This window comes from Haliotis asinina, chromosome 16, assembly GCF_037392515.1.
Source record: "Haliotis asinina isolate JCU_RB_2024 chromosome 16, JCU_Hal_asi_v2, whole genome shotgun sequence".
Lineage (NCBI taxonomy): Eukaryota > Metazoa > Mollusca > Gastropoda > Lepetellida > Haliotidae > Haliotis > Haliotis asinina.
In genome coordinates, this window is record NC_090295.1 from 6,029,028 (window position 1) to 6,054,304 (window position 25,277).

The 25,277-nt window shown below is 39.0% G+C and overlaps 1 protein-coding gene across 2 annotated transcripts in view; it reads left to right on the forward strand.

The window, feature by feature from the left end:
* The window catches only part of LOC137268906 (G-protein coupled receptor dmsr-1-like), a 115,042-nt gene that overhangs the window by 55,962 nt on the left and 33,803 nt on the right, over positions 1 to 25,277 (forward strand). The window contains exon 1 of one of the 2 annotated variants that reach the window (XM_067803514.1): positions 22,403 to 22,443. The exons of the other annotated variant lie outside the window; for it this stretch is intronic. The gene's annotated coding sequence lies outside the window, so the exon portion shown is untranslated. Of the gene's footprint in view, positions 1 to 22,402; positions 22,444 to 25,277 lie in introns of those variants that run through there. 2 annotated transcript variants of the gene reach the window in all.

Consider the following 25,277-nt stretch of genomic DNA (forward strand, 5'->3'; position numbering starts at 1 on the left):
ACATGGCAATTATATACGTGATTCTCGCTAAACTCATTTTACACCCACACTTATGACAGCTTCAGGGATAACAGCAACTACCATCTCTTCATGTATCATTACCGTACCAAGGAATGCAATATTTCCTGGTATCGTGGTTATGCTATACGAACGTCTGTGGCGTTGCACGGCAGAAAAATATGATCGTCGGTGGTGTCACAAATCAAACGTACACTTTACGGATGTTCAGCACATATCGCTACAAGTAGAAAACAGAACCCTTTTTAGGCTAAATAGGTTTATCACATTGGTACCTAACTGCACGACCAGATGCAGGACATTCTCCACAAGGGAAGAAAGATGATCAGTGTAATTGCAACCTCAGTCTACACTCAGTTGCACGAAAACCAGACATTTTCCACCAGAGAAGCTTTCAGTGTTCAAAGTATATACACAACCATAGTTACATAGCACAGCTACCTACAGTCAAAAGTATACTCAAGTTCACTGGATGTCCACGAACACAAAAATAGTCCACAATTGTAATGGTTGTAATCCTTCGTGCGGTGCATAACTGTTCTGTTTATTGCCGTCATCTAGAAGGGTGTTGTACTGCCTGATGAATTGTTGGTAATGAAATCACAAGTAGGAACAATTCCCACATAGTAGAAAAGGTCTTTTCCTTAGCTCCACGTCGACAGTATGAAGTTCAATTGTGTTAGATTAAACTTAACAAGACTGTTTATAGCAAATTTCAGAATAAAATGTATGTTTTCTATGAAAATGAATGGGTGTGTTTGGGAAAAAATGCTCCCACATTAAGAAGTGTGTTTGAGAGACATGCTCCCACATTAAGAGGTGTGTTTGGGAGATATGTCCCACAATTAAGGTGTGTTTGGGAGATATGTTTCCACATTAAGGAGATGTGTTTGGGAGATATGTTCCCAAATTGAGGAGGAGTGTTTGGGAGATATGGTCCTACATTAAGTAGGTGTGTTTGGGAGAGATGTTTCCACATTAAGGAGGTGTGTTTGGGAGATATATTCCCACTCTGAGGAGGTGTGTTTGGGAGATATGGTCCTACATTAAGGAGGTGTGTTTGGGAGATATGTTCCCACAATTAAGGAGGTGCTTTTGGGAGATATGTTCCCACATTAAGGAGGTGTTTTGGGGAGATATGGTCCTACATGAATGAGGTGTGTTTGGGAGATATGTTTCCACATTAAGGAGGTGTGTTTGGGAGATATGCTCCCACATTAAGGAGATGTTTTGGGGAGATATGTTCCCACAATTAAGGAGGTGTCTTTGGGAGGTATGGTCCCATGGGAGATATGTTCCCACATTAAGGAGTTGTTTTGGGGAGATATGGTCCTACATTGAGAAGGTGTGTTTGGGAGATATGCTTCCACATTAAGGATGTGTGTTTGGGAAATATGGTCCTACATTAAGGAGGTGTGTTTATGACATATGGTCCCATGGGAGATATGTTCCCACATTAAGGAGGTGTGTTTGGGAGATATGGTCCTACATTAAGGAGGTATGTTTGGGAGATATGGTCCCATGGGAGATATGTTTCCACATTAAGGAGGTGTGTTTTTGAGATATGGTCCTACATTAAGGAGGATTTTTTATGAGATATGGTCCTATGGGAGATATGTTCCCACACTAAGGAGGTGTTTTGGGAAGATATGGTCCTACATTAAGGAGGTGTGTTTGGGAGATATGTTTCCACATTAAGGAGGTGTGTTTTGGGAAATATTGTCCTACATTAAGTAGGTGTGTTTGGGAAATATGGTCCCATGGGAGATATGTTCCCACATTAAGGGTGTGTGTTTGGGAGATATGGTCCCATGGAAGATATGTTCCCACATAAAGGAGATGTTTTGGGGAGATATGTTCCCACAATTAAGGAGGTGTATTTGGGAGATATGTTCCTACATTAAGAGATGTGTTTGGGAGATATGTTCCCACAATTAAGGAGGTGTGTTTGGGAGCTATATTCCCACATTAAGGAGGTTTGTTTGGGAGATATGTTCCCAGGAAGGCTTACATCCACTCTTACCAAAATACACCCCAAATGACCTTGAGAAAAGATCATGAAACGTGATAGATGTTTCTTTGTTTGTCAAATTGCGATGACTGACATGATATCAGTCTTTCTTGTCATATCAAGTTGACACAAACTGATAAACTGAAAAACGTTTAACAGTCACTCACTTATATGGACACGGCTCAAGATACAAGTATTCTATTGAGCAAAGGTTATAATTTCCACATAAAACATCAGTGCAAAAGAGTATCTGGAAATAAATTCTGTTCGTTGTATAGGAGCAACATTATAACATGAAAGGACCATTGACAATAAGTGATGACGCCAAGTGTTCGCACCAGGAATATCATTATGCGGGAGAGTATACATTGTATGTTTTCAGTTTCGAAATCCGAATGCCTTCTGGTTACTGTTATTCACACCATATAGTACACCATATGATCTTATGCTGAACGTCTATATGCTGATCCGAACGCAATATTTTATTGTTCAAGTGGGATATTACATGCACATTAAATCATGGAACAAAGAAGGCCCATTGTATGCTCGGAATGAGTACACTTTGTCCTGTGTTGACGTGCCAGACTACACCAGCACTAGTCTTTCATCTGATAAGGCTCATTAGCAAACAAGGTCTGATGTAGCCAATCCCGTAAATATTTCATCACAAAGGAATCTGACCCTACTTTCACTATAACCCACAGTTGTATTACCAGACTTTATTAATTATCATGTCAGCTCATGTCATTGTGACATTTTGAATCATTTGTCCATCAAGACATTTTCCGCGAATGCCAACGGTTTGTCTGGATCAATCAGACAAATGATAGTCCTTTGATATGTTACCTAAGTACATCAGGACCATATGGCAGTATACGAACCGTTTGCATACTATCGTTTACCAGAATCATCTCCAAGAGAAGTTAGAAACTTCCATATATTTCCTCTGTGTACTTTGTTCGTTACAGTTTTTCAGAATATCTTATAACAGATTGTTAGCAATGTAATCAAATTCAGAAAGTGGTATTTGATGTCAACAAAGATCAGAAACATGTGTCGGTTCCACCGAAGAGGACTTAAGCTCGTGTGAAATACCCTTTTCTGTAGTTGAGAAAATTTGTTCATGTCTGGTCCAGAAACATGCCGCTGTTATATAGCCGGGTTATTTGTTTTATGAAATGGAAGTGTATCGTCAGTGAATTAGATGTATGTGATGTTGCCAAATACTTTTGTCAACTGTTTTAATATACGGAGTCTGAGTTTTAAAAGTTGTATGGGGTGTGTCAACCAATCTCAATCTTTCTATGAAACGTGACAAAAGTATGTTTCAAGTCTAAGATTATATCTGTCAGACTCATGGCCATCACAGTGGTTGTGTATATTTTTAACAATCGTTTTTATTCATGTTATGGAAGTATATTTTGAGATTTGGTGTCTCACATGACCTTGTAAAGAAACATTCTTGACGCAGTTCCAGCCTTCCAGCCCTAACCTTGGCAACTATTGCAAAAGGAATATATAGCAAAACCCCCACATTATTCTTTGCATTTCGCAAACTATGCGTGTAATAACTCTAGTGAAGCTAGGGTTTTGTTGTATATCAACCATCATGTACATCATTTCAAGTATTATTATGCACATTGTTGTATCAGGAATGACCTTATGTGTATAAACTGGACACATTTGTGTCAAGCTGGCCATAACAGATGCATCTCGCGAAGCCACATTTATTTTAATGATGGTCAGGCGGTATGCACATCTACTAAAAACATTCTTTGGAAAAAATATTAATATCGAGAGTCTTTCCAGATCATGATTCGATCGTTCTACTACCAGTATGACGATGTCTTGTTTATGGTGAAAACGTCTTCATCGTTTATTAACGACATACCGAAACGCCTTGACTTGACCAACAAAGGGTACAGGGCTCTATTGTCTGCAACCGTTTAGTATTTTAGAGCTGCATTATCAGCCTTCGACTTATTTGCTGGAGGTATAGTGTGACAGGCTGTACGTGGATCGGATATAGTGTCATGTTTGATCTGCGGGGGAAGATAGATTGTTTCATGCAACTGTTTCAAACTTTTGGCCTCTGTTCCGGAACCGCTTTCTCTGATATTATTTTTACGATGTTATGGGGAGACATCAGTTTAATGCTTTCATTACCAAGAGCTTTCGATGCATGTAGCAATGTGTCTGCCTATGATGTACGAAGGTCCTGGTTCGAGCCTCGGCGGATGCACCTAGGTTCATGTCCACAGGTAGGAACATATGTGTAGTATTCTTGGACAGGATACTTAGATCCACATTGTCCCAGTTGACCCAGTTGTTATATGGGTACCCGTGAGGATACGCTGGCAATGTAAGTGCTTAGTTCATTGCGCCTAACAGACTGCAGGGAAAGTACGATAGTGGTGCGATATGACTAGCGATAGTATTGTACGTACCACCGCGAGCCGGTAATGTGCCTTGGTATGGGCCCCTATATAAACTGTTATCATTGCTCCAGAGTAGAATGAATCCGTGACTGAATCACTATGTTCCTTGTGAGCAACAAATGCGCACTGTGCTGATATTTCATGAAAGGTTTCCCAATATACCTGTCACATGTGTGTGACGCGTTCAGCCACAGCCTTTCCTCCCTTAAGCCGTGAGTTGATTAAACCCTTAATACTGTGATATTCTTTCGTCATGTGCATCGATCTGTTCCCTAACAGTTCGCCGTGGTTCGCACAGGTAACGAGTCTCTGTCGATTATTTCTGGCAGTGGAGAATGTTAAAAGGCTTTGGTAAAACTGTTGTGGTTTCAGTAATTACAGCAGGAGGGTAATGTACAAAAAATCTTCTAAGCCGTGCCAGATCCTGTGGCATAGCAGCCTAACATTATCAGTTGTATTTACACCTCTAATGGGCCACAACCACGGAATGCAATATCAATAAAGGTGGTGGATATCCACCGGATTCCCGAACCTTAAAACGTTTAAACCCCAAGTGGATCGATATCAAACCAATGGCAAGGATGTATTTACGTTTGGATAATGGATGTTTCGTGGAAAGATGTAATTTTTGACATTTTCCATTTATATCAATTTGCTGTTGAACATGTTGATATTGCCATGCCAGTAAACCAGATTTGGTAGTGCGAGTAGATTTTGGTTTTATGGAATAAATCAAGGCCGCTGAGTTTGCATATTGTGAGACTAGCCCATCGTTCAAACACTGTGTTTTCAAAGGGACCTCAGATGTTGTTTCCATCCTACCAAATTGCCTACCCATATCTGCAGGTGTCCTATCACCCCAGACACAAGAGCTATATATTCCCGCAAAATGTTAAGCGATTGGAATGGATGGTCAGTCTGAAGATTCTGAAAGTTCCTACTGAAAACCGCAAACCTCCAGGCGGTGGAGTCAAGAGACAGCGTCGAACTTGAAAGGACAAGTCCATGATCACGATAGACGGTCGACAGAACTTGTTAAGTGGTTTATGAAACCGGACAGACGAAAATAACTGTACCATTATCAGTGCTGATTAAGACTGATCATTAACTCGTGATACTGGCTATGCCCAATCTTTGTGAATATTGCTACGAGCTTACTAATACCTTAACAAAGCTGACCCGTGAAGATCCGGGTGAGAATTGATCATCAGAGACCCATGCTTGTGGTAAGAGGTGACAAGGGGGATTTGGTGGTCAGGCTCGCTGACTTGATTGACACGTCATCGGTTCCCAATTGTTTAGATAGATGCTTATGTTGTTTATCTCTGGATTATCTGTTCCACACTCGATTATTTAAGGGCCGCTGTCATTTAGATGGAATATTGCTTGGTGGTTCATAAAACTAAACTCACTCACTCCCACACAAAGTTGAAGAATTTTCATGAAACTTCATGATCGATTCATCTAATATCTGTTATTGAAAAGTGATTTAAATGAGTAGAAAATGAAATGGTGCATCAATATCTAATCTTTTATCTGTACCAAATATGAACTTTGTTTTTATATTTATTACGTTTTTGAATGTGTAAAGCTGTCAGAATTTCGTAACTTGGTGGTGGGTAGACATGTGAATTGCGTAACTCATTCCAATAACATTGCTCGATATGCACCTGGTAAATTCCCGACTGTCACTGTCGAATGCTTTCATCAATATGCTAGAGTTAACCTGCTCCACTCACACATTGATTAAGGAGAAATCAGAATAGCAATATTTCTGCTTCGAGTGCATTCTCGCCATCTGTTGTCCCCAAGCAAAATGTGATAACACCACAAGCCTCTTATTCGAGTTTGGGAGGTGTAAACCTGATTAAATGGATGGTGTTCAACGCAGGCGTAATGGCACTTAATGAGCAGCGTTTTTAAAAGGGGGCGCCTTACACGTCTCGCTCTCTGGCCCCAACTCTCTTGTAGACTTAAAGCAAGAGTTGAGTAAATTAACACTGTGATGAATGTGCACGTAACCCACCCAGAATGGCATGCGTTGAGAGATTGAGAAAAGAACAGAACGACACCGTCAGCTCTTAATTAGTCAACGCAAATAAGTCAAGGCGATTTCAGAAAGGTGCTTGTAACGACAGCATGGCCAGCCTGATATGATTATTGAATCTGTCATTGATCAGAATTACATGGAGATAGCGAGGTTCGAGGGAAACATGTCAAGTGGTCTCCGATTCCCCGTACGCAGTGAATCTGCTTGTTCAACGTCCCAGTGGTAAGTGACCTTCAGTAATACACTGTAGCATTTACTAACTATGATGGATAGCTGGTGCCCTACATTCAAATCAGGCGTTTTTAAGAATATTGGCACTTTTAATGAATATACAAGTTCTTCATCGACTCATCTTCTAAAATGTCCATCAAAGATGGCGTTTCTTTGTCAAAAAGAAAATGTGTTCTAGGCTTTGAGCGATGAGGTACCACTATGTCATGCAAAAGTTCTCGCCGAAATATCATATTGTAGCGTAATTAAACAGAAACAACGATGCGTGCGTAATGATAAAACGGATGTTGTTATCATTCATCTGTGATGGTGATTACTCGGTTTGACATCTCCATGCGTTTAACACCTGCGTGTCATATGTGTACTTAAGAATTATTGATTTAGGAATAAATGAAAAAAGTATTTCCTGCCACTTATGGCATATTACATTTTGTTATGTGTGTTATCAATTTGTCATTTATTTTTGTAATACAAGTAATCACATTCGAATGAAGTGAATTGATTTTGAGAAGATTTTAGCAGTTATTCCGAAGTTAGGTTAACCTAAATGTGGAATGCATTATTGGGATATGTGTGCTTATTTAGATTGCATTGAAAATACCATTCTGTTCTTAAATATATTTTTGAATATTCGCTTGTGATTGACCTCTGAGACTGCACCTGGGCAGTAAATGTTTTCTGACGCAGTCTGCTACGTGAGTTTGCGAAAGTAGTTCTGAATGTCATATATTCATTTAGGGTCGGTTGGTACACATTCATGACCTGTTGTAATGTTTTGTTACAACATGTTGCTTGGGTAATGAATGCATATTGTCCCTGGTTGTATATGTATCAGAGACATTCATCAAGCTTATGTGCATTTTGTAATATGCCCTGAATTTTAACCTCTTGCTATGGTATAAATATTTAATAAACTTGTCTAGGGCTAACATCGTGCAACTTTTACAAACTGAAACAATTTTTATATAATTTTATTGATTTGAATATTTGATGGTAAGTGGTATGATAACAACTAAACATGAGCTTTCAAGCTCTTCATTAGATCATTGCAATTCCCAGCTGGTACACACAGGCGATCAAAAACACTCTGCTATTCCTGTTAGTGTGACCGCTCGATACATCTTCGCTCACTGGTCAGCAGGAAACTGGTCAGTATGTTCGATAATAGTAGTTTCTAGCATAAATCGTTTACATCTTGGATGTGGATATGTATGGTAAACTCAAAATGTTACAACACAAGAACATTTATCTTCTGACAGAAAACTAAGTTTGAACAGAACGGCATGACTTGTCTTTAAACAATACAAACACGAGACCATTCCTTATTTTAACCACTTTTCAAGGTTATATATTTGAACAAAAATATTATTTGAAAATTTATTACAGTTTTCTGTCAGTGTCGTTTGTATTGTTTTTGTATTTTCCATCTCCGCATAGAAAGGGGGCGGCATTCCATTATTCCAAAACATGACAGCATTTGTCTCTCTTGTAATACAGTATTCAAACAACTGCAACTAAACACCACCTGTTAATGAAGAAATATCATTTGAATTTCTGCCAAGGTCCTATTTTCAACTTTCTGACCTACATGCTTGGGTCACCGTGAATGTGATCTGTCTCTGAGTGAGCGAGTGAGTTTTACGCCGCAGTCAGCAATAGTCAAGCTATATGACCTGTCCCTGGTCATCGGGCAAAGTCCGTTTCTATTGTTATTGACAACACTCTTCTTTATATGATATTTCCGTGGCCAGGGGGCACTTTCTGCTTCTTTTGGTGACCAGGGACATTACGTCACACTGGTTTCTTTTGTCACAGAAAACATGCAGGTCCACGGGTCAGTTGTGATGGACTCCATCCAAAGTTTATTGACAATGTCTCTCCCTTCTCATTCGACAAGGTATGAAGCAATTATTATGGACCTCCCATTGTATGGAACAGTGGAGGAAACAATATCACGATTTTGATTCCATTGATTTTCACATTTTCATTTCGTTTTGTTTTTACAAATCTGCATTTGCCATGCACAGTGGTGAAGCAAGTGATTCTGAGAATGTTTTCTTTATAAGCAAGCGTAATGGCGGTATCGTGTTTTAAGTTGTCACTTTCGTTACAGATAGAAAATAAAATAAACCATCTCTTTTAGACACTCGTCGCTGCTTACAGGAAGACGTCGATGTGCAATATTTGTACAAACCGCGAGTACCACTATAAATGGAACATGATAGGTAATTAAATGTATTTACACGCACTTGCTTTGTGGTCAGAGACTAATCAATCCCTTCCACCTGGATATGAGATCCTGCGAATAACAAGCCAGACAATGTCTCTCACCCACGAGGGATTAGCCCCGTGTCGCCTCCTTTGGAATAAGAACATTGTCAGTTAATATTGATAATTGTACGTTTCTTGGATACGCATTGAAACACAAGGGAATGGGGGTATTTTACAGTATGTGATACTGTCGATGTGTATTGATGAATATTTTGTAATGGTAGAGAAACAAGACTCTCACTGACACTTATTGACAAGAGATCCCTGGCAATGCAGAATGTTTTGTCAGACCAGCATTGAGAAGGAAGTTCATGTTTTCGTTGTTTCGTGGTACGTCTTTAATATACGCTTATGAAATGTTTGATAAACATTCATATCCAATTATCTGGTTGTCAAAATATCCAATTTATCCTACTTCGTATAATATATGCTTGTGTGCAGCTGACAGATACAGGAACAAAATGTACACAAATTTGTCAGAGACAGTACGCGAACATATCAGTCTATGTAATCTTTAAGAGGTCCGGGCCTGGGAAAATCTCTGACGCCACTAGTATCTTAAAAAAACATGTACAGAACTGTTTACATGTTATTGAAAGGTGCAGGACCGACTGTTTACGACTTCTGCCTGCTATATTACACCAGTCAGTCCTCATGCAGGGTGTTGTTTACAGAAGCACTGAAGAATGTTTTCAAGTGTCACGCAATGGATCGTTTCATTATGACACATGCTGTTGGCTAATGGTCAAAAGAAATGAACACATTCGCATCAGATTATGTTTCCTTGTAAAACGTCACATTGTAAATTGTTTAGTCCACATGGCCGTGTTTGTTTATTCATCCTTCTGCATTTATCATAAGCTAGTTAGCTTGAGTCCGTAATTAGCCAAGGTTTCGCCAACTATAGTCAGTGATTCGCTAAGGTTACATGGCACGTAGTCTCTCACGCAAGTGCTGAAAAATATATGTCCGATAGACCAATACCAGAGTCTAGTAGTTGGCAAGACTGAACTACTGATATTTCTGACAACGGGAATTGTCTCTCGAATTTGCTTTACAACGTTGTATTTTGATACAATTGAACATCTGTTTTAGATTAGATGTAAGTCAGTATATTACTGTATGACTTCCCAATCTGACTGGTTATTATCACAATTAACATAAACTTATATATTAAATCCATATTTACTTACAATTAAGTGTGCAATGTGAAATTATGAAATCCACAGAGATATTAATATTCTTATTATAGTATTAAAGGGTTTACGCATATTATACAGATTAATGTAAATGCGATTGTTATAATATTTGCATGACCTGTGATAATATCCATGTACCGTGAATACTGTAAACTTTCACCCCAATTAGTTGAAACCTTGATCTGCAAATACAATATAACAGAATTCCTGTACTAAACAGACTGATAAACAATCATTTATTTCATTTGCAATCAGCAAAGCCTATCTCACGAAACCAGGTAAAACAAATATTCCATCACTATCCTGTCACTGTACCCTGGATGAACGCATGCCCCAATTCTTCAACCACAAACTGTTTAAAGCGCCTTGTATATTTCTTCCTGAGGATTGCCTTACTATCTGTCATCAGAAGGTCGATAAATCATTGTAGACCATTAATTTTGACAGTCATCTTTTTAGTGTTTGTTTCTACCCGTCGTTTTTCTCGTTTGATAATGAAAACCGTATGCATGCAAATTTCACGTCATTCAAGAAGGATTACCGTATGAACAACTATGGTCAGAAGCAAGTACAGGTGGTGATGCACTCTCAAAACATTCATTATTATATCATATCAATATTGGCTGACTCCGATGTATCTCCCAAGTTTTCTTAAATTGTACATTAAATATGAAGTTCCCCTACTATTTATGAAGAGTACATATTAAAAGGAAATACGAAAAATTGATCTGACAGTAGTGCAAGTCGAACACGTGTGAAGTCGACGGGCAAAGTGTCAGATATCTGATGTTCATGTTGACAGACTGACAGCTGGCGTTGTATATTTCACAACTAGCAAGTAGAACTCTTGTGTTGATGTATAGAGTATTTTTTCCATTTTCGCATTGGAATGTGACATATATTGTCTGTCTGCTTCCGCTTTAGCATGTTGTAGGTTCGAAACTTGGATTCAAATCACTCGTGCTCACAAAGTGATGCATTTCATAAAATTTCATATGTAAATAAGTGTAAATATAATTGCTGTATAGAATTTTGTCACACGTAAGACGTGTAACATTTGGGATGTCATATTTTCTATAAAGCATAAAACGAATGATAATCGCATCCGAGATTCGAACCTACAGGGAATCAACAAATAACCATCGAACATCGATCTACCTCGTTCAGTCACCATGGCTTCCACTCCAAGCAAGTCTGGCAACCCGTAGTCCAGATTACGTACCTTGTTTACCCCTCTCAAAAGTGTAAATGAGCACGAGCACGGCTCCCAAACCTGTGAACAGAAAATAGCTGTTAGAAAGTAATCAAGTGTAACAGTTATTTGGGTTGGCACTCTCGTAGTATACATTCTATCGTTCATAATCTTGGTAGTGGTACCTCACTCTGAGAGGTGTGGGGTGGGGTCTGGAAGGGACTAAACCAAGTATGTGTATGAAGTTGTAAGTGTCAACCTTAATACAATACTTGTTACATTCGACCACTTTCTAAAAGGATTTACGTTTTCTTTTATTCTCTCCCTACGTTTTTCCTATTGCAGTAAGACCAGTTAACATCCGGGGTAGAATAGGTCTTCAGCAACCTATGCTTACTACAAATGGCGACTATGCTTGTCGTAAGAGGCGGCTAAAGGGATCGGGTGGTCAGGCTCGCTGACTTGGTTGACGCATGTCATGGTATCCCTGTTGTGTATGTCGATGCCCGTGCTGTCACTGGGTTGTCTTGTGCAGACTCGATTATTTACAAACCGGCTTCACATAGCTGGAATATTGGTGAGTGCGGCGTAAAAGACAACTCACTCACTCCTATTGCAGCCCAAATGCCTATCAAATAGATATCTAAAACGAGTCGCCACTGGAAATAGAGAAAGAATTTTTTCCAAAATGTTTCAAGTTTTACTGAATAGATACAATTCAATGCGTCTGGTCAGAAATCTCATAAGGACATTACTTGCTTGAATATAGCAAATATACAACGGATAATCTTTCAGTTGTGTGTTCTTATAGTTAGTTGCCAGACACAGATTAATCAAATTCCGCTTATTTCCGTTTGTTATGAAAACGCTATTGTTTCAGATTTATTAACTGGAAAATTAGAATCATGTACGTTATTGTGTTAATGCGAGTCGATATAGAATCGAGATCATGAATTAAATATCCTGAGAACTGGCGATTCGCTTCTATAAATCTTCAAACGAGGATGCTATTATCACTCACCATGGGTTAGTCGCCATCAGTGATTAATCATTTTAAACTAATTCACCCCAGTATTATAGAGAGGGCTTAATGCTGACAAAGAGGTTTCATTTTCCAGATTAAGTAGAATTTGCAGTATGAGTAAGTAAACATACAAAGTAGAGGTTCGCATCCAACAATTTATTTGGAACAACTAGACGCTATCACATTAGTACGGAGTACTCAGATTAAGACCTTGGTAAACGTTGAAACGTTTGTTTTAGCCGTATATGCTATATCATCTATCATCTGATGACAGAGGCATGCTAGCTGTGTGAACGGTTCGAACTGTTGCGAGAATTGCGTGTGGATACATATTACTGATAAAAAACACAAAATAACATTGTGATAACTGTTTACGTCCTCATATCTGGACCCTATGAAAGAGTTGTCAACTTTGCTGACTTCGCCGTGTTGTTATAATCAACACCCATTATATTAACACCCGATATAATCTCTGAAATGCTGATGGATTTATATACGTACAGAAAGTGGTTTGCACTCAAAATGGAAAATTTGATATAATTGTCCATGCATTGTTTCTATTTTGCTTATGACATTCTATGGTATTTATTTCAGAGGTTGTTATCGTCAACACACTACACGTATAATCCAACGAATGCTGATGCTAGTATTGCAATGTTTACAAAATGTTGTCAAAGTGAATGTTTCGAGTCGAAGCTTCAACATCAGCATTATCAGAAACGAAACTTTATATTGAAATGCGAATTCAAATACATGTAAATAAACAACACAGACAGTATTTAATTTCGTGTACTGTGACTGTGCACTGTTCTGGCTGACCAAATACAAATAATTGAAAACCTATTGAAGACCCAGTAAGAACGTTTATTTTCATGAACTTGGTGATTGTTTTCCCGTCTCAGTGAAAACATTTATCGATTTCTGCCGTACTACCAAGGGATGGTATTCAAACATTTACATCACACATTCAACCACAATGCCTTGAATGTGAAAGATCTTCTTCATGTCATAGGCGAGGGCGAGGCATAAGCACACATTGTATCGACATTGTCACTTTTGAGATAAAACAGTTGGAAATTGACATCTTCCGTCTGCTAGAAATCTGATGGTGGTTTAGCGCCGAGGTGCTGAAAGGAATAGCCACTATCAAAAGCATCTAATTGCTACTAGAACCGAGATGGCTGGTTAGAATTCAGTCACAAGTATAAATGCTGTTAAAAGAGATGACAGTAAAATGTTTATGCATTCGAACGGCTGAGATGTTGTCTGTGAGTCTGAGAATGGTCCACATTGAAATTCAGCTTTTCAGTCGTGTTATCTTTAGGTGGCATAAATATTTCTTTCTCCCTTAGAACTGACAAGGAGAGACTGAGGATGTTTACACAAACCGGGATGGTTCCTTTGGAGCGTCGAAAACAATGGGAATTATTGAATACTATCCTCAACATATATCTCTTTATTACCAGATATTGACTTGCTTCGAATGCACGCGGAAACTATAGCAGGCAATGAAAAGTGAAATAGCGGTTGTGGAATAACATATGTAGACATGGCAAATATAATAGGATGAATCAATTGACTGGATCTGATGGTAGGAGACGTGTTGTCTGTTTACTCTGCTGTGTAACGAACTGATATCAGAACGTCTACTGCTTGGGTTGGCTTCAAACAGTGTTTACCATTTGCTTATGTAAAACAATGCATCTCGAATACAACAGTAAACGTTGTTTCCAAGCAGTAACAGGTACCATCTTATCATTTCGATAAACAGGGACATCGTTTCTGGCGACAAAACCTTGTGTTTCTACGCAAGGTTTTACACTCATATATACCTTTATATATTGATCAAATGTCATGGTCTGCTTCTGCCCCAAGGCATAACCATGTTTACAAAACCATACATTTGTTTCGTTTTGTTTACATAGTTCGACGCAGTAGGTTCGACCTTCTGACGGAACGCACACTATATTACTACAGATGATATGTGGGATCATACATAAGATTTTAGAATGCTAGAGGTCAAATGAACTGAATTCCAGTTACGTTACCACACACCAAGTTTTAAAATGGGATTGCTTCAAATATTTCTTTAAAATCCTCGTGATAACTAAGGAAACTGCAAATCGCAGTGATTTAGTTTTGCAATATGCTGTTGTGTTTAACAAATAAATTCGTAAAATGCTAAATCACAAACTGAAGAAACAAGACATAAAAAATCTGAGGCAAGAGTAATATTAACAGTCCTCTTATGTGACGCTCATGTCCAGACACACTGCCTGCTCATGGCGTTACGTACATTACTAGCCCCTGTCATAGGACACTATCGTACTTTTCGACAAACTTTCAACTCCCTGGGGGGCTTGTTACGTTTTAGGCGCAATGAACTAAACCCGCACACTGCCAGCACACCATCACGGGTACAGCAGGATGAATTGAGGCAATGCTGATTTAAATATTTTGTCCAAGCATCAAATCTGGCCACCTCGGGACCCAAACCTAGGTGCCTATAGGGATCGAATCCGGGCCTTCAGAGTGATAGGCAGACGCCTTACCATTGCACGTTTTTTGCTCCACAAATTCGGTCACAATTCTGTATTCGATGATTTCTGCATAACAACTGATAGCAATTACTCTCAGGGTTATCCATGTTATATCTGAGATTTCCCTAAAAGTACAGATTCTAGTACTTTACCCATACACTTAGAATGAGACATCTTATCGTCAGAAACGAAAGTCAGCTATCCCAACCATTGAATCCACTCAGCCACGTTAGCTTCCACAGACATGAACGTTGGACAACAGGCTGTCTAGATCATGTGCTTTGTGTTTACCACTGACAAGTGTTAAGGGTACGGCACAGACGGCCGAATGTGTGCGATTAAGTGTCTTACCTCCAAGTCAAACTGGCAAAAGTGTTACAATTTATACTGCTTACGCGTAATAAAAAATAGGACATAAGTGTGACCACTCATAATGGCAGTGTGTATTCATCGAAGTCAGTTTTTTTAAGGCAGGCTGGAATGCCATCAGTGATTATTGATTGTGTCAGGCACATGACTGATCTTGCATTTCGTTAATCCAATTAACTGAAACAGTGACATGTATGCCATCCAAACGCAATTGCGGCAGCGTTAGTGTAAACGTTAGTGTGAACGTTAGTGTATACGAACGAATGGACGTAAGTCTGAACATGACCGGTGAAGATCTGAAGTTGAATTGATCTTCCGTAGCCAATGGGATTGATCTTCCATAGGATCGACTGGTCAGGCTTGCTGATTTGGTTGACAAATCTCACTTAAATCCAGCTGCGTTGATCGAAGCTCGTGTTGTTCATCACTGGATTGTCTGATTCAGATTATTTACCTGCCGCCATATTACTGAAATATTAGTGGGGCGTAAAAACCTCACTCACTCACTAAGTGTGAAAACTATTAGAAGATGTATTCAGTGTACGTCACATGAACACCTATGTCTCTGCTGAAAGGTAAGATTGTGTACTTTCCTTGCAAAATGACACACATTTGCGTTATGCATGTTGAATTACAATTTTACAAATTGTTGAATGATTTAAAAACAGAAATATTTGAATTTGAACAACCTTTGTTGCAAGTAATCACATACCTCTAAACGAAAGCTTTTAGATTCCATTTCATTTTCCAGATGCTTCTACGTCACGCATCAGAAATGATAACAATATAGGAGTTGTTTGAGAAAGGTTTCTGTGAACTAGCTCTTCTAAAACAGCTGCAGCAATTATTGAAAAAGGTCTCTAATTCCACTTGTTTGTGTGATCGATCAAGAATCACTGTCCTTTTCCTCAAATTGTGATTTTTTACGGCCCTCGGGTTTTAGGGCTCGTATGTACAAAAATTCGATATTTTGAGAATATTCGATTTACAAAATGTCTTTCGGAAAGACGTATGTTCACGGTTTGATTTTTATAACAAGTTCACGATACTACTTACAAAAAGTTACAAGATTTGACTGCTCCAGTCAATATGCTGACATGTAATTCCATTACACAGAAATAAACACGGGTGTAAATTTAATGCCACTGAATTTCATGGAAAAGACAGTTTTGCAGTACATGATTTACACACGTAAATATCACAAGGGTAGGTGGTTAACATAAATGTGTCACTGGAAATGATTTTCATGTTTCAGTGTATCACGTAAACGTATGTTTGTTAACACATATAACCTAATGCACTTTATATGACATGAAGGAATATACTTCCAATGCTATGGGCAAACTTAATTGCAGGTTTATAAAGGGTAACAATGTTCAAACAAGATGCACCACATCCTGCAGTCTACTCACAAATAGGTCCCGTCTTACTCTTTTCGCGAATTCACAAACATACCTGAAATTTTCATTTCATCCAAATATTTCATTGAGAAGATGTCAGTAAAAACGAGTTAAGAAAGAATGCTACCCTCGTCAGCTTATTGCTTTGCATGAAGACGGATATACAGAGGGGTGTTGTTTGCATTTGCTGAACATGTATATTCATCTTGATACTCTCCACAGTTTAGGTTAGGAAACGTAGCATCGTGTCATAAAATGTGCATAAAACGATTTTCCGTATTTTGTACTAAATATGCACATTGACTGGAGGAAGTGCTGTGAATTCAACGAAAATATATCCATGTCCCTCGTACATGGCATATTCACTCAGGGTCTTTTGGTATGTACCAGCTGAATAGATGATCTGAAATGACATTATCCATTGTCTGCACACCCATAGATGTTAGATGAATTTCTTTGGCGTGTTTCACAATACATATAGAAGCATTAGTAGGGCGGGTTTTGTTATATGCTTTCGGAACTGAATTTTCAAGCATACTGCATCGTATTTATTTATCTTTCAAGAAGGAACTATTGACTTCCAGTTTTCATTCCGTATGTTCATCTTTAGTGGTTGTGTGTGTTATGTAATAATTTATTCAAAATGATGTAAATATCATTAGATTCCCAAAATTATCAAATACATTGTAATAATCAGGACTGTGTGATAGGATTGTGTTTACAGTGATTCTGACAGTAGATTTTGTACAATGCCCTGACGTCATCACTTACATGACTCACAAGGCAATGACGTCAAAAACTTGATGACGCCACAATCACTGTTTGTGTTTAGGTTGCACAAAACCAAATGTTTTCTCCATAAACTTTCGTTATAACGCCCTTTTTTTCTTAAAATAACCAGATCGTTATTATGATGTCTGGTGTGTATACTTGATTAGCTACATGCCAGCCACTGGTCACTATTTGCAAAGCACTTACGCAGAAACCACAACGTATGTTGGAGAGAGAGAGAGAGAGAGAGAGAGAGAGAGAGAGAGAGAGAGAGAGAGAGAGAGAGAGAGAGAGAGAGAGAGAGAGAGAGAGAGAGAGAGAGAGAGAGAGAGAGAGAGAGAGAGAGAGAGAGAGAGAGAGAGAGAGACAGAGAGAGAGACGTACAATCTGCTGGTACGTTATGACTTGTTAAAGGGGATTAGATCTTAATTACGGTCGTTGAGGAGACCTCTAACGGTCTCACACAGCGGACGTCAGGTGTGTATTGGGAAGGCAGGAAATTAAACAGTAAATAGAAAACATACTTGCAGTGTATAAGAAATAAGTTGGAACTGAATGCAGAAAGATTAAAAAGCCACTACTATACTTCAATACTAAAAGGAACATCCTTTGCGATCCGCCTATATGCTGTTGTTGGTAAATGTTTTTTTAAAACCACCACTGTACTCCTACACTAAAAATGTATTCATTGCGATTCACCCACGGGTTGTTGTTGATCAATGGTTTTTGAAAGACACCATTGTACTTCAATACTAAGAGAGCGTATTACTTCCTCACTAGTTGGCGTGTCGGTATTAAGAAAAGTCGGCTCACAGATCGCAATGTATCCGAAGAAGCAAATGGTGCGATTCCGTGCTTCTCTTTTATTTTGGAGAGACATCCACCAAACATATGACGTACACAAAACCTCAAATGCTTCACAAAACCCCAAATGGTTTTGGGTGAAAGACGAAGCCAATTTCACGATTAATTTCTGAGGTTCATGGGCTTCTGTCGTTTCTAACTAGACTTACATCGTTATGCCATAATGCTTTCATCTTGTGTTCGTGAGGTGAATGATCCAAGGACACCAACAAGTCCATTTTAACTTAACATTCATTCATTGACGTTTGAAGAGCCGTTGAACTGCAAAAGATCTTGTGGAAATTTAAAGGAGTTTTTGCAAGAAGAAATTTGTGGACTCAGATGTTTCTTCTTGCAAAAACTCCTTTATATTTCCGCAAGATCTTTCACCGTTCAACGGCTCTTCGCGATCGCTTGGTTACTGAAAACTAAGTGTCGTCATATGCAGCGCATAACTATTATAGGTATGTCGTCATCATGAGTATGACGTTGCGGTTAGTGACAATGGCGGGAGACGTAAAACGTAGTCCTGGGTAACAGTAGGATTGCGTTTGTGACGTCATCATGTTTTTGACCTCATACTTAGGAACAATGGTGGTAAACCATTATGGTTTCAGTTCACAAATACATGCTGAGTTGTATTAGGAAGGATACAAACTTATGCTTTTGAAATGAGCTCAGGTTTAAACAGCCTTATGAACATTTGTTCTTTTTCCATCCGTAATTGTTTATCACTGTTAAACTATTGATAAAACGGAAAGTTGGAAACCTGGATAATTTCCGCATTCATCTGTGTATTTGCATTCATCGCACATCCTGATCTCGAATGTGCTGTCAAATATGCAAATATGCACTTTTATTAGATCGATATTTTTATTCATGTAGAACCAGTTTGGGTTACATCTAACAATATGAGTAGCATTACAGCAATTATGCTCATAGGATGGATTAATTAAGTTTAAGGTTATGCGACGTTGCATTCACATTGTAATCGATTAAAAAGTATATATATAAAAAAACAGTCATTGCATTACCGGCAAATACTTGGTGACGTTTACACTGAAAGCAGTTCTATAGGAAATACAAGGCGCATTTTCATTGTCAAATGTCACGATGTGAAAAACTGTATAGTCTCACCTGCAGATGTAAAACGTTGATGGCATGAAACCGAACACTCGGAATACACATCTGTACCAGTATCATATTTCGATGTAATGGTTACAGATAAACAATGAGCAAATAATATTATTTGGTTATGAATATTTAGGATATTTATTGAAGCATATGTGTATTTGTTTTCAAACTGCCTCAGAGTTCATTGGATGTGTTTCAACTCAGAATAACGTTTCTATAGATGTCTCAGGTGCTTCCCATCTCCCTTACAGGTCACTTGCCAGTTCATGTGTCAGTAAGCATCTTGTATAACGAGAATGCAACATGTAGATGGGCTTTGTGATATCCACGGGTCGAGGATAAGTTGTGAGATCGGAAACATTACCAAACGGAGTTTAGAAACGTAGTAAATTGCTCTTGCTAGAGAAGGTTAATTGGCATCCGCCATTAGCATCTGAACTGAAACCATAGCAGTGACATACATGACTGTATCTAATTGTGCACATGTATGTATGTATGTATGTATGTATGTGTGTGTGTGTGTGTGTGTGTGTGTGTGCGTGTGTGTGTGTATGTATGTACGCACATGTGTATACAGTAACATATGTTTGTACTTATGGGGCTTTTGCGCCGCTGTTGCTTGGATCTTTTACGTGCATGTAAGCTAGCCTTCCAAACATTTGCATTTTATTGATCCTACTGCAGTGTTGCACAAATGAGTGATATGCATGCGTGCATTAGCAGGCGCCAGCTTCACAGTGTTAGATCTGTAGATACGAACAGGATACGATTGTACGTCATGAAGCACACAGATCAGAATCAGAGCGTAGAGCACAGCAGTTGTTTCCAAAGCAAAAACACATTGAACAAATTGTAGGAGCAGGTGGTTAGAAGGGATCTGTGGGTCAGGCGCCCTGACTTGGTTGGCATATGTCATCATATCATGACTGTATAGACCGATGCTCACGCTGTTGATCACCTGTTGTCTTCTCCAGGCTTGATTATATAGCTGTAATATTGCGAACAAGTGTGGCATGATACAAACTAATAGCCAACTGTTGCACATCCAAAAGCATTTAAAATCAAAATGCAATCGATTACTATTTATGGGTAGGCAACGCTATTGATTCACAAACAGTTGACTGTTTTTGTGTTGAACGAGCTGCCTTCGTCATTGTGTATGGCCCCGAACGCGCATTGTGAATGAACATGGCCCAGGACAATTTGACACAAATGAATGCAAATGCCTTTTGAAGTTTATTCAAAAAGTAATATATGAAACAGTGGCTTTCCTCATTGACAACACATTTGTAAAATTTGGGAGTAAAACATTTCGACAAGAGGTCGGCACCTCCAAAGGCACTAACCGTGATCCACTCCTTACGGATATGTTTTGTTATGCATATTAATCAGACTGTTTGCTCGACTGGAAAAATCAGTACAAGGTATTTTGGCAAAGAAGGGTTCGTCCAGTCAAAGCGATTTCTAAAAATCGTTTGATGGTCATCAAAATCACATCATGCCCTGATTGCATACATTGTTGTCCATCATGTTATTCCCTAGATTGCCTGGTCCTTACAGACCGGAACATACACTTGTAATACTCCAGAACTGCCCACTCCTCAGTACCACTGGTGAGTAAGAATACGTGAACACGTGGTGTCATCGCTATATGATAGCAATTCAAACACTCATGCTCTGTCATCGTATCTCACTGTGTCAATCACACGATTATCTGGTCCAGACTCGAGTGTTTACAGACCGTGTCGTAAGTTGTAATACTGCTGAATTCGGTCAACAAACACAGAATGATGGTCACAGTTGTACAATCGACTGCTTTTAGCTCCGATGTCTTTCGTATGTGGAAAGGGGTTTGTCGTTTCTACTTTAATAGTATAATTAATATGTTGTAAGAGTGAGTGAGTGAGTTTGGTTTTACGCCGCTTTTAGCAATATTCCAGCGATATCACGGCGGGGGACACCAGAAAATGGGCCTCACACATTGTACCCATGTGGAGAATCGAACACGGATTTTCCTCGTGACGAGCGAACGCTTTAACCACTAGGCTACCCCACCGCCCCTGTTGTAAGAAATCGTCAGTATGTTAATGAAGAGCAAATAAGTCATAACATCAAGCGATAGCCAGTCACAACATTAACAACCTAACACCGTGCGGATAAATTGCTCCTTAAAAGACACGCGTGTGGCTGCCGTCAATTTATCGGACTACTTTATTCTCATTGGTGGTCCGAAATGAATCCAAATACAAACACATAGCGTGTGCTATTGACTAAACACCGAGTGATAGCGGGACGAGAGGTACGCTCTCACTGACGTGGTAACGTCAATACAAGTCCGGAATTGATGCCGCGAACACATGGAGATGAATCAACACCATAGCTGGGTAGTTTTCACCAACGGCTTCTCGAGACTATATATGGAGTAACTATCCATCGATGCTACCAGTGGTTTTTCCTCAGGGCAAAGGGATGAAAAAGCTGGACCTAAGATATTTCTGGCTGTTTCCTGACACGTTGGTTTATTAATGAGGATAAGTATGGACCTTAAGAAATTATTAGTTTACAACTGGTTTCCGAAAGTCGTTGGCATATGACTTGAATCATGCACAAAAGTGATTAGATAATATATTGAGGTCCCATTTTGTCCGTCTTGGTCGGAAAGTGACAATTCTTTCAACCACTTTTGAAACATCTGTGTCATTGTTTAGTATAGTTATAGTAATCGGAGGACGTACACAAGTAACCTTGCTTCAAGTCACCATACTGAAATAAACGATTGTGAATGGTCCTCGCTGCCGGACGAAAACAGCCCTTTTTACTGTGAGTAATGTTCTATACTGCCACGACATTCAGACGGTAGCCTACAGACCGCCAGAGAACACAAGCCACTGTGTCGTGAACTGTACCAGTACGTCGTCAAGATGCACATGCCGTCTCAGAAGGACAATGAAGGTGAGTAACGGAACGGATACGAAACACGGAACTATTTCACTTTTTTAAATGAAACTGACATGTAATGCTTCCAGTGTTACAGAAGTTTGGTTGGTTAAAATGATGGTTAAATGGTTGGTTACATAACTCGTCACGTTTTTGCGATTCTATAGAGATATAAAGTAATAGTATATTTGTAGTCTTTTCTGACATGACCAAAAATTCGGACATTTTTTATGCTTGTCAATTCCTCCAGCACATCAGCAATGCACATCAGTATACAATGTCAGTAGTGTGTCCGGCTGATTTGATGTCAATTATGTTGGCATGACCAGGGTGTCCAATAGTATTGCGAGGATGTAAGGCGTGGTCTGAACCACGTAACCCGTCTTTGTGTTATGGTTCGAAGCTCAGTCTGTATATAACGTAACGTATATATTCCAACGAGTGTTGACAGCTTGGAATGAAACAGCTGTACTAGCTGTTAGTGTAAGCATGATTCTCACAGCAGAAGGTAGACTAACCCCCAAAGGTTCACTAAGTGAACTCGACGCTTTTTTGAGAAAAATGAGTAAAATGCCATTCAGACATGAAACCGAATATTGAAGGTACAATATTTCGCCGAAAATAAAAATACAGCTGAGGTGCAACATGCATCGTGCCGTAGTCAATACTAGCAAGGACGTACCTCGTAATCCGACTCTTGGCATCTGGAAACAGTTGATTTTCATACTATCAACACAGATACGTGTGTGAATTGGAGTATTGTAAACATAAGCACCTATGCATTAAATAGACTTTCTGAAATATATTGTTAGTGTCGATGTTAGTTTGTATCTGTGATCTGTGATTTAATGACGATGGAGATGAAGAAATTCATTTCGAGATGTACTGTTCCAGTACAAAAAGTTTGGAATTGCTTCATGTGCGCATACAAGGAATGCAGTTTGTTTTGCACTTTATGTCAGCTTTTTACGCATTGATTCATTTACACGAACACACATACAACAAAATACTGCAAGTAGATGGAATGCACGTACGAAGTTTTGATGATGTTCAATGACGTAACACCGACAGGTATTGGATGTTAGTCATGTGCATCAGCATGCACCTTCGTAATGCATAGCAAGAACATTTAAACATTACTCAAACATTACATTATCACATCACAAACATGTAGTTCAAGTCAAACATAACATAAAACCACATTGATTTCCATGAAATGTAAACAGAAACTAATATAATTACAGCTACGGTAAATACCCGAATGACAACTGCAGTCAGATGTCAAAAGCATTAGCATGCAGTGTGCTGTTCTGAATGTTTTAATTTAATTGGTTTTGGTTTGCGATCAGTGCGGCCGATGTATAAAGCTAAACTTAAACATATAACAAATACGCGTTGATATTGAACAGTTATGTCAATAAATAGTTTCCCTTTTTTCAGTTCTAGCGTACGTTTGTTCACGAAGGTGTACATTTTCGATAGTACCTGTGCCCAAATATCTTTGGTCAGACAAAGGTTTGATCTTCAGTTTTAAAGCTAGAATTGAAGTAATAAAATATATCAATACTGTCTGGTTGGTCCTAAATCCAGACAATTAGTCCCCTTCTTCTGCGAAAATAATTCCCTGAGGGGGATCGCCCCCTAACCTTTGGAGGTAATGATATGTGCATCCACCTTCACCCCCCAAATCCTGGATACGCCACTTATTGTGTATCAGTTTCAGATGCAGATAAGGCCTTCCCTAATTCGATGCTTATTGTCTGTTGTGGTAAGACCCATTCAATAAATCTGAAGCTGAATAATTATTTATGGAGAATACATTTACAAGTTACTTCCTCTCACTGTTGCTGATATACATGGTAGGTTGTAAATATGGATCGGACACATCAATAACCCCATATTCTTACGCCCCACCTATTCACCATAAATATACATCGCCAGTAGCATATCAAACCATCTGTTCTTACAACCCAGGTGTTGCATGCCTCTGTTGGTTCTCCAGGAATGAATAATCTCTCTGACAGATGTCCAAGGATGAATTTATGCAAAGTTCCAGCAATGTACAAGCGTATATCAGGATACTGTGAATACCACGAAATATATTGATATTGAGTACGAAATGTGAACATTCCTTGATGTTACCTTGTTCCCGACTCAGTACAATCTTCCAAGATCATCGTGTGTTAAGATACGCTTAAAAACCTTACACCCGGCTCTTCATAGTTGCATGCAAGCTATCTATGCTACGCCTGAGATGTAAAGACGTTGAGTGCTGATGTAAGCACATGTGTAGGGCAGTTCAGTTGATGCGTCAATATACACTTGTATATTTTGCGTGTGACAAGACTGTCATCGCTGTGTATAACTGGAACGTTAGAAAAGTCTACAGTCTCTTGGTCACGACATCACGTCTTCACTGACAACATTACACATATCAGATCAAAGGTCTACGACTTAAAGTGCAATTCGGGATTGTTTGCACCAGATGTGAACTACATGTATATCAGATTTTTCTTTCTAATGCGAAGTGATTGTATGGAGTCAGGACCCGTGAAGACGAATTGATTAGTAACCCATGCTTGTCATAACAGGCAACTGACTGGATTTGGTTGTCAGGCTCGCTGACTTGGTTGACACATGTCACAATGCGTAAATCGATGTTAAAATCAAATGGTGTTATCTCTGAATTGTCTGTTCCAGATCCTATTACGTATAGACCGACGCCATATAGTTGGCATGTTGACTGTGGCGTAAAACTAAACTTCACTCACTCATTCTAGGGTCACTATTTTATTGAACGTTTGCCCAATAAGGGCATAATACACAACTGCTAAGGACCTTGTTTTCAC